Source organism: Tamandua tetradactyla, chromosome 7, assembly GCF_023851605.1.
Source record: "Tamandua tetradactyla isolate mTamTet1 chromosome 7, mTamTet1.pri, whole genome shotgun sequence".
In the NCBI taxonomy this organism is placed as follows: Eukaryota; Metazoa; Chordata; class Mammalia; order Pilosa; family Myrmecophagidae; genus Tamandua; species Tamandua tetradactyla.
The window spans coordinates 38,012,703-38,029,612 of NC_135333.1; the positions used below are offsets into that span (position 1 = coordinate 38,012,703).

Genomic DNA, 16,910 nt, shown 5'->3' on the forward strand with positions numbered 1-16,910 from the left:
TTTTGGCAACTCCTAATCTGAGCAAGAAGAGGGGCTTTTTGAAAAATAAAGCTTTAAGAAGGCTTGTCTTTTTGGAATAAATTTTAATAGAACGTGAACTTCTGAGATCTTACGCTTTAAACAAACAAAACCTTGAAGTTACTGATTGGTTCCAAATGGTCTTATGCAAAAACTAATCCATAATAAAAACTTGGCATCGAGTGCAAAGGCTCCACTGTTTCTGAGCAAAGCATGCAATGTTCCAAGTGGGACAGAGAAAAGAACGAGGGGCTCTTACATTTACAACAGCAGACATTTTCCCTTTCCCCTCCTGACAGGGGGTGGGCAGAGGGCTGCCATAATAGTTTCATCTAAAACTGCCTTGAGGCCCCAAGGCACTCCAGGTATTTTACAGCACCAGCTTCCTTTGCCATGGCTAAACCCTGGGGATAGGTGATGGCAATCACTTCTTCTCCTTCAGATTTTCAGTCATGTCTTTATTATCCCTAATATCAAGTATAGTTCCCACTAGAATGATGGGAGTGTTGGGACAATGGTACCACACCTCAGGATACCACGTTGCATGAACATTTTCAAAAGATGAAGGACTCACAGGGGAAAAGCAAATTGTTTGCGGTTAGGAGAGGGGACTTAATCAATCATAATCTTCTTGTCCAGCTGTATCCCATGAACCCAGACTCACCAGTTTTCTATCTGCCATAACATTGGCAGAACAGTTGTCAAAGACAGTGGGAATATATTCTCCAGGAAATGCATTGGTTGTGTAATTGATCGGTGGGCAAGTTTTATCTACAGTTCCATACTCCCACCATCACACATTTGATGGCCTACATCTGGGCCGCTCGCTGTCATCACGGTTTTGATTTGCATTTCCCTAATAACTACTGAAGCTGAGTAACTTTTCATATGATTTTTAGCCATCTATATTTCCTCTTTGGAAAAATGTCCATTTTAGTCTTTTGCCCATTTATTCTTATCTTTAATATTTTTATTGAGAAATATCCACATATGTACAGTCCAACTTTGGCCCACATTTAAATTGGGTTGTTTGTCTTTTTATTGTTGAATTGTAGGATTTCTTTATAAATTCTGGATATTAAGCTTCTATCAGATGTGATTTCCAAAAATTTTCTCCTATTGCATAGGCTGCTGTCTTACTTTCTTAACAAAGTACTTGAAGCACAGAAGTGTTTAATTTTGAGGTCACATTTATCTATTTTTCTCTCTCCTTGCTTGTGCTGTGAGTGTAAAGTCTAAAAAAGCATTGCTTAGCACAAGATCTTGAGGATGCTTTCCTACATTTTCTTTGAGGATTTTTATGGTCCTGGTTGTTATATTTAGGTCTTTAATCCATTTTGAGTTAATTTTTACATAAGGTGTGAGGTAGGGGTCCTCTTTTATTATTTTGGATATGGATACCCAGTTCTCCCAGCACCATTTAGTGAAGAGACTATTGAATGGACTTGGCAACCTTGTTAAACTAGGCTCATATCTATTGGCCATAGATGTGAGGATCTATTTCTGGTCTCTCAATTCAATTCCATTGATCAATAGATCTCTTTATTCCAGGACCTTGCTGTCTTGATCACTGTAGTTTTGTAATATGCTTTAAAGTCAGGAAGTGTGTATCCTCCAAACTTGTTCTTCTTTTTCAAGTTGTTTTTGGCTATTTGGGGCACTTAACCCTTCCAAATAAGTGTTGGAGAGGATGCAGAAAATAGGAGCACTGATTGGCAGGAATGTAAATGGTACAGCCACTGTGGAGAATGGTTTGATAGTTCCTCAGGTAGCTAAGTATAGAAGTGCACATGAACCAGCAATCCCACCAGTAGGAATACACCCAGAAGAATGGAAATCAGGGAAAAGAGACATTTTCACACTGATATTCATAGTGGTATGATTCAGAAGTTCCAAAAGATGGGAGAAACCCAAGTGTCCATCAATCGATGAATAGATAAACAAAATGTGGTGTATACATCCAATGGAATATTATTCGGCTGTAAGAAGGAATGAATCTTGATGCTTGTGACAACATGGGTGAATCTTGAGTGAAATAAACCAGACACTAAAGGATAAATATTGTATGTTCTCACTAATATGAACTAAATATAATGGGCAAATTCAAGGAGTTATTACCTAGAATATAGATTATCAGAAGAAAGGATGAAGGTAGAAAATGGGTAACTGATACTTAATTTGTGCAGAATTTTAAAATAAATTTGATTGTAAATGTTTGGAAAAGGATAGAGGTGATGATAGCACAATATCATTTATATAAATAGGCTCTGAGTTGTGCATGTGATTGTGGTTCATAGGGGAAGCTTAGGGTCATGTATACTCTCAGAAGGAAAGCTACAGAATGAAATAAGGGACGGTATAACATGGTGAACCCTGTGGTGGATGGTGAAGTTGTTTAATAGTACAAATACAATTGCCCCCCCTGGCAATGTGGGGCAGAAATCCTGGGATGAACCAGGACCCAGCAGCAAGGGATTGAGAAAAACTTCTTGACCAAAGGGAGAAAAGAAAAAATGAGAAAAAATAAAATGTCAGTGGCTGAGAGATTTTAAAGAGCGTCAAAAAGTTATCCTAGAGGTTGTTTTTAAGCATTATATAGATATCCCCTTCTTAGTTTATGGTGTATTGGAGTGACTAGAGAAAGTACCTGAAGCCATAGAGCTGTGCTCCAGTTGCCATGTTTCTTAAAGTTGATTGTATAAGGATATAGCTTTTACAACATGACTGTAATTGTGAAAACCTTGAGTCTGATGCTCCTTTTATTCAGGATATAGACAGATGAGTAAAAAATATGGATAAAAAATAAATAATAGGGTGAACAAAGGTTAAAAGAATTTGAGTAGATTGAAATACTAGTGGTCAGTAGGAGGGAGGGGTAAGGAATATGGTACATATAAGTTTTTTCTTTTTTCTTTTTTATTTATTTTGCTGGAGTGATGAAAATGTTCAAAAAAATGATCATGGTGATGAATACACAACTGTGTGATGATAATGTGAGCCACTGATTGTACACCCTGTGTAGAATGATTGTATGTCAGGAATGTTTGTATGTTTCTTTGTTAAGGTTTTACGATAAAAATATTTTTAAAAAATTTAAAAATAAATGCTGCCAGGATGCAATATACCATAAATGGGCTGGCTTTTATAAAGAAAATTTATTAAGTTGCAAGCTTACAGTTTTAAGGCTATGAAAATATCCAAACTAAGGCATCCAGGGAAATATACCTTCACTCAAGAATGGGACCATGGCTCTTTCTCCGCCAGTGCTCCCGCTGCCATCTAGCCCTCCTCTTCCTCTTTCTCTGCCGGCGGCGCTCCCGCCGTCATCTTGCCCTTCTCTTTCCCCTTCTGCTCCAGCGGCGCTCCATCCGCCATCTTATCTTTCCCTTTCTCCTCCTACTCCAGCAGCTCTCCAACCAACACCGTGCCCTCTTCCGCCTTCACCGGCTCCTCCGCCACCATCCTTGACAGCCTTGCCACCCTCACCTTTCCTCCTCCAGAACAGCTACTAGGGGAGTAGAAACGATATAGAACAGCTCCCAGAGCCATGACAGTGATCAAAAAAACAGCGTACCCCATCCTGGAACGGCTGACTGTCTGGGAGAACCAGCTCCGGTGAGATCACCGAGGGGCGCGGGCTTTCCCGGGCAGGATGGCAAGCAGCCGGAGTCCCTCCCTTCCTCCTTCCTGGACCAGCTGGCAGAATTGGGCAGGCGGTCCCCTCAAGCCACGGCGGTTGACGCCCCCACCACATGAGGCTCCCCAGACCAACTGAGAGAATTAGATTGGAAATCCCCAGACCGCGGAGAACGGTGACCGGGGGGGTCCCTTCCAAACATGTGACTCCCCGGTTCAGCTGGGAATGGTGCACTCTCCTGGGCTGTGGCGGCTGGCGCCCTCCCGCCACGCTTGGCACCCCGGGCCGACTAGGAAATTCGGATGGGTGCTCTCCCGGGCTGTGGCAGCTGGCAACGCTCCCCACATTCAGACCCCCGGGCCGGCTGGCACTCTTCCAAGCCGCTTCAGCTGGCGAATCTCCCCCACAGTGAGAGTTTTCCAAAGTTAAAGGACCCAAAGCACCTTTTACGGGTGGGACCCGCAGACAAACGTGTGCCACAAGCGCCACCTACTGGGCAGGATAAGAAAAACAGAACCCAGAGATTTCACAGAAAAATTTTTCAACCTGTTGGGTCCAACACCCAGGGAAATCTGTCTAAATGCCCAGATGCCAGCAGAAGATAACAGATCACGCTCAGAAAATTGAAAATATGTCCCAGTCAAAGGAATAAACCAATAGCTCAAATGAGATACAGGAGCTGAGGCAACTAATGCTGAAAATATGAACAGAAATGGAAAACCTCTTCAAAAACGAAATCGATAAATTGAGGGAGGACATGAAGAAGACATGGGCGGAACAAAAAGAAGAAATAGAAAAACTGAAAAAACAAATCACAGAACTTATGGAAGTGAAGGACAAAGTAGAAAAGATGGAAAAAACAAGCGATACCTACAATGATAGATTCAAAGAGACACAAGATAGAATTAGTGATTTGGAGGATGGAACATCTGAATTCCAAAAACAAACAGAAACTATCGGGAAAAAAATGGAAAAGTTTGAACAGGGTATCAGGGAACTCAAGGACAATATGAAGTGCACAAATATACATGTTGTGGGTGTCCCAGAAGGAGAAGAGAAGGGAAAAGGAGGAGAAAAACTAATGGAAGAAATTATCACTGAAAATTTCCCAACTCTTATGAAAGACCTAAAATTACAGATTCAAGAAGTGTAGCGCACCCCAAAGAGATTAGACCCAAATAGGCATTCTCCAAGACACTTACTAGTTAGAATGTCAGAGTTCAAAGAGAAAGAGAGGATCTTGAAAGCAGCAAGAGAAAAACAATCCATCACATACAAGGGAAACCCAATAAGACTATGTGTAGATTTCTCAGCAGAAACCATGGAAGCTAGAAGACAGTGGGATGATATATTTAAATTACTAAAAGAGAAAAACTGCCAACCAAGACTCCTATATCCAGCAAAATTGTCCTTCAAAAATGAGGGAGAAATTAAAACATTCTCAGACAAAAAGTTACTGAGAGAATTTGTGACCAAGAGACCAGCTCTGCAAGAAATACTAAAGGGAGCACTAGAGTCAGAACCGAAAAGACAGAAGAGAGAGGTATGGAGAAGAGTGTAGAAAGAAGGAAAGTCAGATATGATATATATAATACAAAAGGAAAAATGGTAGAGGAAAATATTATCCAAACAGTAATAACACTAAATGTTAATGGACTGAATTCCCCAATTAAAAGACATAGACTGGCAGAATGGATTAAAAAGCAGGATCCTTCTATATGCTGTCTACAAGAAACACATCTTAGACCCAAAGATAAACATAGGTTGAAAGTGAAAGGTTGGGAAAAGATATTTCATGCAAATAACAACCAGAAAAGAGCAGGAGTGGCTATACTAATAACCAACAAATTAGACTTCAAATGTAAACCAGTTAAAAGAGACAAAGAAGGACACTATATACTAATAAAAGGAACAATTAAACAAGAAGACATAACAATCATAAATATTTACGCACCGAACCAGAATGCCCCAAAATACGTGAGGAATACACTGCAAACACTGAAAAGGGAAATAGACACATATACCATAATAGTTGGAGACTTCAATTCACCACTCTCATCAATGGACAGAACATCTAGACAGAGGATCAATAAAGAAATAGAGAATCTGAATATTACTATAAATGAGCTAGACTTAACAGACATTTATAGGACATTACATCCCACAACAACAGGATACACCTTTTTCTCAAGTGCTCATGGATCATTCTCAAAGATAGACCATATGCTGGGTCACAAAGCAAGTCTTAACAAATTTAAAAAGATTGAAATCTTACACAACACTTTCTCGGACCATAAAGGAATGATGTTGGAAATCAATAATAAACAGAGTGCCAGAAAATTCACAAATACGTGGAGGCTCAACAACACACTCCTAAACAACGACTGGGTCAAAGAAGAAATTGCAAGAGAAATTAGCAAATACCTCGAGGCGAATGAAAATGAAAACACAACATATCAAAACTTATGGGACGCAGCAAAGGCAGTGCTAAGAGGGAAATTTATTGCTCTAAATGCCTATATCAGAAAAGAAGAAAAGGCAAAAATTCAGGAATTAACTATCCATTTGGAAGAACTGGAGAAAGAACAGCAAGCTAACCCCAAAGCAAGCAAAAGGAAAGAAATAACAAAGATTAGAGCACAAATAAATGAAATTGAAAACATGAAAACAATAGAGAAAATCAATAAGGCCAGAAGTTGGTTCTATGAGAAAATCAATAAGATTGATGGGCCCTTAGCAAGATTGACAAAAAGAAGAAGAGAGAGGATGCAAATAAATAAGATCAGAAATGGAAGAGGAGACATAACTACTGACCTCACAGAAATAAAGGAGGTAATAACAGGATACTATGAACAACTTTACGCTAATAAATACAACAATTTAGAGGAAATGGACGGGTTCCTGGAAAGACATGAACAACCAACTTTGACTCAAGAAGACATAGATGACCTCAACAAACCAATCACAAGTAAAGAAATTGAATTAGTCATTCAAAAGCTTCCTAAAAAGAAAAGTCCAGGACCAGATGGCTTCACATGTGAATTCTACCAAACGTTCCAGAAAGAATTAGTACCAATTCTCTTCAAACTCTTCAAAAAAATCGAAGTGGAGGGAAAACTACCTAATTCATTCTATGAAGCCAACATCACCCTCATACCAAAACCAGGCAAAGATATTACAAAAAAAGAAAACTACAGACCAATCTCTCAAATGAATACAGATGCAAAAATCCTCAATAAAATTCTAGCAAATCGTATCCAACATACATTAAAAGAATTATACATCATGACCAAGTAGGATTCATCCCAGGTATGCAAGGATGGTTCAACATAAGAAAATCAATTAATGTAATACACCATATCAACAAATCAAAGCAGAAGAATCACAAGATCATCTCAATTGATGCAGAGAAGGCATTCGACAAGATTCAACATCCTTTCCTGTTGAAAACACTTCAAAAGATAGGAATACAAGGGAACTTCCTTAAAATGATAGAGGGAATATATGAAAAACCCACAGCTAATATCATCCTCAATGGGGAAAAATTGAAAACTTTCCCCCTAAGATCAGGAACAAGACAAGGATGTCCACTATCACCACTATTATTCAACATTGTGTTGGAGGTTCTAGCCAGAGCAATTAGACAAGAAAAAGAAATACAAGGCATCAAAATTGGAAAGGAAGAAGTAAAACTATCACTGTTTGCAGACGATATGATACTATACGTCGAAAACCCGGAAAAATCCACAACAAAACTACTAGAGCTAATAAATGAGTACAGCAAAGTAGCAGGTTACAAGATCAACATTCAAAAATCTGTAGCATTTCTATACACTAGTAATGAACAAGCTGAGGGGGAAATCAAGAAACGAATCCCATTTACAATTGCAACTAAAAGAATAAAATACCTAGGAATAAATTTAACTAAAGAGACAAAAATCCTCTATAAAGAAAACTACAAAAAACTGCTAAAAGAAATCACAGAAGACCTAAATAGATGGAAGGGCATACCGTGTTCATGGATTGGAAGACTAAATATAGCTAAGATGTCAATCCTACCTAAATTGATTTACAGATTCAATGCAATACCAATCAAAATCCCAACAACTTATTTTTCAGAAATAGAAAAACCAATAAGCAAATTTATCTGGAAGGGCAGGGTGCCACGAATTGCTAAAAACATCTTGAGGGAAAAAAACGAAGCTGGAGGTCTCGCGCTGCCTGACTTTAAGGCATATTATGAAGCCACAGTGGTCAAAACAGCATGGTATTGGCATAAAGACAGATATATCGACCAATGGAATCGAATAGAGTGCTCAGATATAGACCCTCTCATCTATGGACATTTGATCTTTGATAAGGCAGTCAAGCCAACTCACCTGGGACAGAGCAGTCTCTTCAATAAATGGTGCCTAGAGAACTGGATATCCATATGCAAAAGAATGAAAGAAGACCCATCTCTCACACCCTATACAAAAGTTAACTCAAAATGGATCAAAGATCTAAACATTAGGTCTAAGACCATACAACAGTTAGAGGAAAATGTTGGGAGATATCTTATGGATCTTACAACTGGAGGCGGTTTTATGGACCTTAAACCTAAAGCAAGAGCACTGAAGAAGGAAATAAATAAATGGGAACTCCTCAAAATTAAACACTTTTGTGCATCAAAGAACTTCATCAAGAAAGTAGAAAGACAGCCTTCACAATGGGAGACAATATTTGGAAATGATATATCAGATAAAGGTCTAGTATCCAGAATTTATAAAGAGATTGTTCATCTCAACAACAAAAAGACAGCCAACCCAATTACAAAATGGGAAAAAGACTTGAACAGACACCTCTCAGAAGAGGAAATACGGATGGCCAAGAGGCACATGAAGAGATGCTCAATGTCCCTGGCCATTAGAGAAATGCAAATCAAACCACAATGAGATATCATCTCACACCCACCAGAATGGCCATTATCAACAAAACAGAAAATGACAAGTGCTGGAGAGGATGCGGAGAAAGAGGCACACTTATCCACTGTTGGTGGGAATGTCAAAGGGTGCAACCACTGTGGAAGGCAGTTTGGCGGTTCCTCAAAAAGCTGAATATAGAATTGCCATACGACCCAGCAATACCATTGCTGGGTATCTACTCAAAGGACTTAAGGGCAAAGACACAAACGGACATTTGCACACCAATGTTTATAGCAGCATTATTTACAATTGCAAAGAGATGGAAACAGCCAAAATCTCCATCAACAGAAGAGTGGCTAAACAAACTGTGGTATATACATACGATGGAATATTATGCAGCTTTAAGACAAGATAAACTTATGAACCATGTAATAACATGGATGGACCTAGAGAATATTATGCTGAGTGAATCCAGCCAAAAACTAAAGGACAAATACTGTATGGTCCCACTGATGTGAACGGACATTCGAGAATAAACTTGAAATATGTCATTGGTAACAGAGTTCAGCAGGAGTTAGAAACAGGGTAAGACAATGGGTAATTGAAGCTGAAGGGATACAGACTGTGCAACAGGACTAGATACAAAAACTCAAAAATGGACAGCACAATAATACCTAATTGTAAAGTAATCATGTTAAAACACTGAATGAAGCTGCATCTGAGCTATAGGTTTTTGTTTTGTACTGTTTTGATTTTACTATTATTACTTTTATTTTTTTCTCTATATTAACATTCTATATCTTTTTCGGTTATGTTGCTAGTTCTTCTAAACCAATGCAAATGTACTAAGAAATGATGATCATGCATCTATGTGATGATGTTAAGAATTAATGATTGCATATGTAGAATGGTATGATCTCTAAATGTTGGGTTAATTTCTTTTTTTCCGTTAATTAAAAAAAAAAAAAAAGAGAAGGGATAATTGGAGCTGAAGGGATACAGACTGTACAACGGGACTGGATATAAAAACTCAGAAATGGACAGCACAATACTACCCAATTGTAATGCAATTATGTTAAAACACTGAATGAAGCTGCATGTGAGGTATAGGTTTTTTTTTTGTTTTTTTTTCTTTCTATTATTGTTTTAATTCTTATTCTGTTGTCTTTTTATTTCTTTTTCTAAATCGATGCAAATGTACTAAGAAATGATGAATATGCAACTATGTGATGCTATTAAGAATTACTGATTGTACATGTAGATTGGAATGATTTCTAATTGTTTTGTTAATTCTTTTTTTAATTAATAAAAAAAATAATAAAAAATAAAAAAAAAAAAAAGAAAGTAGAAAGACAGCCTACACAATGGGAGACAATATTTGGAAATGACATATCAGATAAAGGTCTAGTATCCAGAATTTATAAAGAGATTGTCCAACTCAACAACAAAAAGACAGCCAACCCAATAACAAAATGGAAAAAAGACTTGAACAGACACCTATCAGAAGAGGAAATACAAATGGCCAAAAGGCACATGAAGAGATGCTCAATGTCCCTGGCCATTAGAGAAATGCAAATCAAAACCACAATGAGATATCTTCTCACACCCACCAGAATGGCCATTATCAACAAAACAGAAAATGACAAGTGCTGGAGAGGATGCGGAGAAAGAGGCACACTTATCCACTGTTGGTGGGAATGTCAAATGGTGCAACCACTGTGGAAGGCAGTTTGGCGGTTCCTCAAAAAGCTGAATATAGAATTGCCATACGACCCAGCAATACCATTGCTGGGTATCTACTCAAAGGACTTAAGGGCAAAGACACAAACGGACATTTGCACACCAATGCTTATAGCAGTGTTATTTACAATTGCAAAGAGATGGAAACAGCCAAAATGTCCATCAACAGAAGAGTGGCTAAACAAACTGTGGTATATACATACGATGGAATATTATGCAGCTTTAAGACAGAATAAACTTATGAAGCATGTAATAACATGGATGGACCTAGAGAACATTATGCTGAGTGAGTCTAGCCAAAAACTAAAGGACAAATACTGTATGGTCCCACTGATGTGAACGGACATTCGAGAATAAACTTGGAATATGTCATTGGTAACAGAGTCCAGCAGGAGTTAGAAACAGGGTAAGATAATGGGTAATTGGAGCTGAAGGGATACAGACTGTGCAACAGGACTAGATACAAAAACTCAAAAATGGACAGCACAATAATACCTAATTGTAAAGTAATCATGTTAAAACACTGAATGAATTGCATCTGAGGTATAGGTTTTTTTTTTTTTACTATTATTATTACTTTTATTTCTTTTCTCTATATTAACATTCTATCTTTTTCTGTTGTGTTGCTAGTTCTTCTAAATCGATGCAAATGTACTAAGAAACGATGATCATGCATCTATGTGATGATGTTAAGAATTACTGATTGCATATGTAGAATGGTATGATTTCTAAATGTTGGGTTAATTTCTTTTTTTCCAATAATTAATAATAAAAAAAAAAGAATGGGACCATGATGTTGGGCATTTCTCTCTCAGCGGAAAGGTACATGGTGACATCTGCTGGCTTTCTCTCCTGACTTCTTCAAACAGCTTCCTCAGAGGCATTTTCTTTCCACATCCCCAATGATCTCTGGCTGCATGGACTCTGAAGCTTTTTCCAAAACTGTTCCCTCTTAAAAAACCCTAGTAAGCAACCCACTTGAACGGGTGGAGATGCATCTACAGGAAAACCACCTAATCAAAAGGTCCCACCCATAATTAGGTAGTTCACATTTACATGGAAAAAATAAAAAGATCCCACCCAGAAATATTGAATCAGGATTAAAGAACATGCTTTTCTGGGGAATGAAACAGTTTCAAAGCAGCACAAATGATTTTATGGTATGTGAATAAAGTTTTATTCAACAACATAAATTTGAAATAGTGATATATCTTGTTTAATATTGCAAAATATTCCTCACCTACCATATACAGTTGTTGCTAACATCACAACATATCATGGGTTCTTTCAGTTCCACAATTTAGAACATGAAAGACATTCGGCATGCCTGGGAAACAACACCACGTTGTAGAAGAATCAATTGCATCTATTCTCTCTGATAATTTCAGAAGTAAATGTGACTTTGCTTTTTCTTAAATGCCTCTGCTGCCAGTCCTCCCCATTCTTCAAAGAAATATCTGCCTGATGTGAGCAGTGTAAAAAAAAACACGCCAAAAAAAAAAAACATGCCTCTTTTCACTACCTGTCATCTTTCTTTTAAGGAAAAAGTTCAGGCTATATGGAGAAGCAATTCACTGGGTGACAGTAAAGTAAGGGGATATTTATGGTTCACTGTGACAACACTAAGGGTGGGACCATTTGTAACAACTTTTGACTTGAAGTCTATTGTCTGATATTAGGTCTTCTGGGGTTACTATTTTCATGGAATATCTTTTTCCATCCTTTCATTTTCAATCTATCTGTGCTATTGTGTCTAAGATAAGTCTCTTGTAAACAACAAATAGTTGGATCATGCTTTTTAATCTTTTCTGTTGATCTGTGTCTTTTGATTGGGGAGTTTAATCCATTAATATTTAGTGCTATTACTATAAATCCAGAACTTATTTCAGCCATTTTGTCTTTTAGCATTTATATGTCATATATTTGTTGGTTGTTTGTTTCTCTTTTCCTTTACCCCAACTTATTTTTTTTGTATAGTTGACATTTTGCAATGTATCTTACTGATCCCTTTCTCATATTTCTCTGTATATTTAAAAAATACTTTCTTTGTTGTTATACTGGGGCTTGTATTATATCCCTAAGTATATAACTTCAAAAGATACCAACTTAGCTTCAATACATGTTCTCTGCTCCCATATCCCTGTTTCCCCTGTTTACATAGTTTTTGCCCCATATTATCTCTTTATGTTTTCCATGTCCATTATCAGGAAATATGCCATTTTCTTGTTCAATTGTATTCTGGCCTTCATGGGAATTGGAGCATAGAGTTACATATTGAGGATACAGTACTATTTGGTTTTGCATCTACCATTTTAGCTATTGCACTGGTTTGAAACTTCTGGGTACCCCCAGAAAAGGCATGTTCATTAATTCTGATTCAGTATTGTAGGATGGGATCTGTTTTATTAGGTTGTTTCCATGGATATGTTACACATCAGTTGTGGTTGTGATCTTTTGATTAGATGGAGACGTGACTCCACCTATTCGAGGTACGTCTTGATTAACTTATTGGAGTTCATAAAAGAGCTGACACAGAGCTCACATGCAGACATTTGGAGCTGCAGAGGAAAGTACCAGAAGGACCCCCAGGATCTGTGAGAGTAATTTGAAACCAGAAGCTGAGAGAGGGGCCCAGTAGACATTGCCATGTGCTTTCACATGAGATGCTAAGCAAGTCAGAACCAGAGTCCTACCCCAGAGAAGCTAAGAATTGACCAGAAGGTGCCAGCCATGTACCTTCCATTGTGACAGAGGAAACCCAGACACCATATGGGTTTCATATCCTGTATACAGAAACAAATCATACAACTCTACAACAAAAGAACAAACAATCCAATTATAAGATGGGCTAAAGACAAGAATAGGCATTTTCTGAAGAGCAAATAGAGATGGTTCAAAAGCACATGTAAAGGGTGGGCTACAGCTGCTCAGCAGGCAGAGTGCTCACCTGCCATGCTGGAGACCCAGGTTTGATTCCTGGTGCCTGTCCATGCAAAAAAAAAAAACATTAAGAGATGCTCATTTTCATTGGCTATAAGGGAAATGCAGCTTAAGACTACAATGAGATACCACCTCAAACCTATAAGAATGGCTGCTATTAAACAAACAGTAAAGTATAAATGGTGGAGAGAATGTGGAGAAATCAGGATACGTACTGCGGGTGGGAATGTATAACGGTGCAGCCAATGTGGAAGACTGTTAGTGGTTGCCAAGAAAACTGAAAAGGAAGTTGCCCTATGACCCAGCAATAGCACTATTTGTTATATACCCAGAAGAGCTGAAAGCAATGACACAGACATTTGCACACCGATGTTCATAGCAGCATTATTCACAGTCGCAAAAAGATGGAAACAAAGCAAATACCCCTCAACATACAAGTGGATGAACAAAACGTGGTATATACATATGATGGAATATTATGCAGCAATAAGACAAAATGACATCCTGAAGCACATGACAAGATGGATGAACCTTGAGGACATAAAGCTGAGTGAAATATGCCAGATACAAAAGGATAGATACTGTATGACTCCACTTTTATGGCCACGGTAAAGGTAAAATCAGAGGCTTATAATACAGAATATAGGGGACTTAGAGATACATAGAAACTAGAGATGGGTCAACAGTTAGCTAATGAGGGTGAACTCCAATGTAAGGGAATAGACAGATGTGAAGGCGGTTCTCTAGTGGGGTCTACAAGTAATATTACCATATTGAAGATGAATAAGATTGAAAGGTGTTCTATAGACCTTCGTGTCCAATTGATCAACACTAGAAATATAAATAAGTTATTGGAAGAACTACTTCAAAGTTTCGATTCATGTACAAAGTAGTGTTTAAGTCCAAGGTACAGGGGGAAAACTGCTGTTGCATGCTATGGGCTATGTTTAAAAGGAAAACATCAGCATTACCACAGCAACAGCAAAGGTAAATAGTAGGGGGAGGGACAAGAATTAAGAGGAGCTTTAGATTTCCTATTTGACAAGGGTGTATTTATTGGTTTTCTTTCTTTTGGGAACAATGAAATTATCTAAAATTGAGAACGTTGTTGGACAGTGGACTCTGGGCACTATACATGATGCCTGATGAATGCAGGTGGCTGAAGGATGCATTGACTGAGAAATAGATTGGTGAATGATGGTGTATATTTATGAACAAAGGTTGTGCTGCTACAGAAAAGAAGCAAAGTCACGAGTTAACCAACGAGGTGAATGGACATGTGGGACATTCAGTGAGGCAAAATAAACCAGAAACAAAAGAACAACAATGGTATGGTCTCCTTTAGAAAATGCTTATGAGAAAACAGGGGCCTAGATTATAAGCTTTTATCACAGACATATTTAGTCCAGAGTAGTAATTATTATTTCTGGATATTGAGAGGCTGTTTTATATACATATACACCTGATATTTAGAGATAAGAACGAAGCTGATCAAGTTGGGGTTAAAGTAATTCAGAACACAGCAGTAAGGAAGCCTGTATTTTAGAACCACACATACTCTCTGAGACCAAAGGAAGAAATTTGATCTGGAACTGAAATTTTCTGTAGGACATAATCTAACTCAACTTGTCTGTATTGCTCATTTGAACAACTGAAACACAGGGTGCCCAGAAAAAGAAAGAGATCCTTTAATCCTGTATAGCTTAGTGTAATGCCTGGAGACATCCTCGAGTATATTAAGGAGATAATAAAAAAGTTTTCGCAAAGTCCCTTGAGGAATGGAAGAAAAAATATGGAACTATTAAACTTCACCATCAGGAAATACCCTGATACTGTACCAAACTTTAGGGATGCCCAAATCAATAGGCCAAGCCCTTGATCTTGATGCTTACTCTTGTGAAGCTTATGTAGGTAGTGAAGAAGCTTAGACTACGTATAGGTATGCCTAAGAGTCACTTCTGGAAGACCTCTTTTGTTGCTCAGATGTGATCTCACTCTCTCTAAGCTCAACTCTGCAAGTGAAATCATTGCCCTCCCTGCTACAATGGACATGACAACCAGAGGTGAAAGTCTCCCTGGCAATGTGGGTGATGACCCCTAGGGATGAATGAGTCTGGCCCTGGCACCATGGGATCAATAACCTGACCAAAAGAGGGAATAGAAGTGTAACTAATAAAGTATCAGTGGCAGAGAGAGTTCAAATAGAGTTGAGAGGCTACTCTAGGAGGTTGCTCTTACCTAAGCTTCAGTTAGACATCGCTACCTACCATAACTTTCCAAACCCCAACCAGGGCCATTCCAGCCAATCCTAAAGAACACTTAGGGCAATATATAAGATTCCACAAGGGTTCCAGGAGGGTCACTGGACCAGGTAAGTTCTAAAACCTAGAGGGCCCAGCCTCTCCAGAACATCGGATAGTTCCATCTCCATACCCCATATTAGTGACAGATGCTTCTAACATGAAAAAGTTAGAATGGTCATAGCCCAAACACCCCTAAATAGAGGGACAGAAAGATCAAAGGTGATGGTGGAGTTACACAGAGAAGATAGGATTTAGCAAATGAATATGATTGCTGAATCATTACATTGATTTCTCTTTTAGTCTTCAGTATCTTAGAGCAGTTAGAAGTAAAAGCCTAAAATTGTGGAATTGTAACCCTTGTCGAAGTCTGAAATATGTTCTAAATCTAATTGCTGTGTTGTGCTTTCAAATTTATCGTTTTTTTTGTATATATGCTATTTTTCACAAAAATAAAGGAAAGAAAAAAGTCGATTTTTTGATATAAAAATGTTTAAAATGTGATACAAAAATGTATATTCTGGAGCAGCTAGAAGGAAAAATATGAGAGGATCGCATGGCAGCCCGTGACAAACTTGGATCTATCCTGCAACTACTTGTTGAAGTGTGCTTTGAAAACTATTGCTTTTTTATTTCTTTGTTCTGTATATATGTTATACTATATAGTATAAAAAGTTGAAAAAAAAAAAAAAGAAAAAGAAAGGATGTTTAGGTTTCACAGTGACTATACTGACCTCATCACCAGCAGTGCCCAGGTGACTTCATAAAATTTCATGCCTGGTGCTTAGTGTATAAGAAAGAGAGACAAAGACTCAGGGGGCGGGGGCGGGGAGGGGTAGAGCTGGGGGACCATGCAGTGTGCTGGCTGCCAATCCTGCACCCACTGCTTACAAATTCCGATCAAAGAGTGACGTTTCTGCGTGGGTGCTGAACGGGTCACAGCAGAGAGTGTGGACACAGAGGACGAGTGGCATGTAGGTACATGATAAGGGCACCCGGTGCAACTAGTCCCGAGTCTCCCAAACTCCATACCTGTCTCACACACACCCCAGCACGTGAAATTCACAATGCTTGCTTACAAGTGAATCGCTAAAATGGAAACTTCCTTGTCACGATCATAAATGAAAAAGTCTTACTGCTTGTCATGAATCCAAGACAATCATGAAAACTACAAAGGAACAAGGCAAAGACTTTAAATTCTATTTAGATGCCTACGCCTTTTTCAGGGAGGTTAAGTGTCAAAAAGACCTTAAGGATCCGGTGGCGCAAAGCGACACTTTCTCACTCACTTAAGGGATGAAATGGGGGCGCCATTTCTCTCCAGGACCTTCCTCCTCCTTTGGAGTTAGGAAACTCTCTCCCGGCTTGGGG

The 16,910-nt window shown here is 38.4% G+C and overlaps 1 pseudogene; it reads right to left on the minus strand.

The window, feature by feature from the left end:
- Positions 1–279: 279 nt before the first annotated feature.
- LOC143689596 (ras-related C3 botulinum toxin substrate 1 pseudogene) lies at positions 280–833 on the minus strand (annotated as a pseudogene).
- Positions 834–16,910: the final 16,077 nt, after the last annotated feature.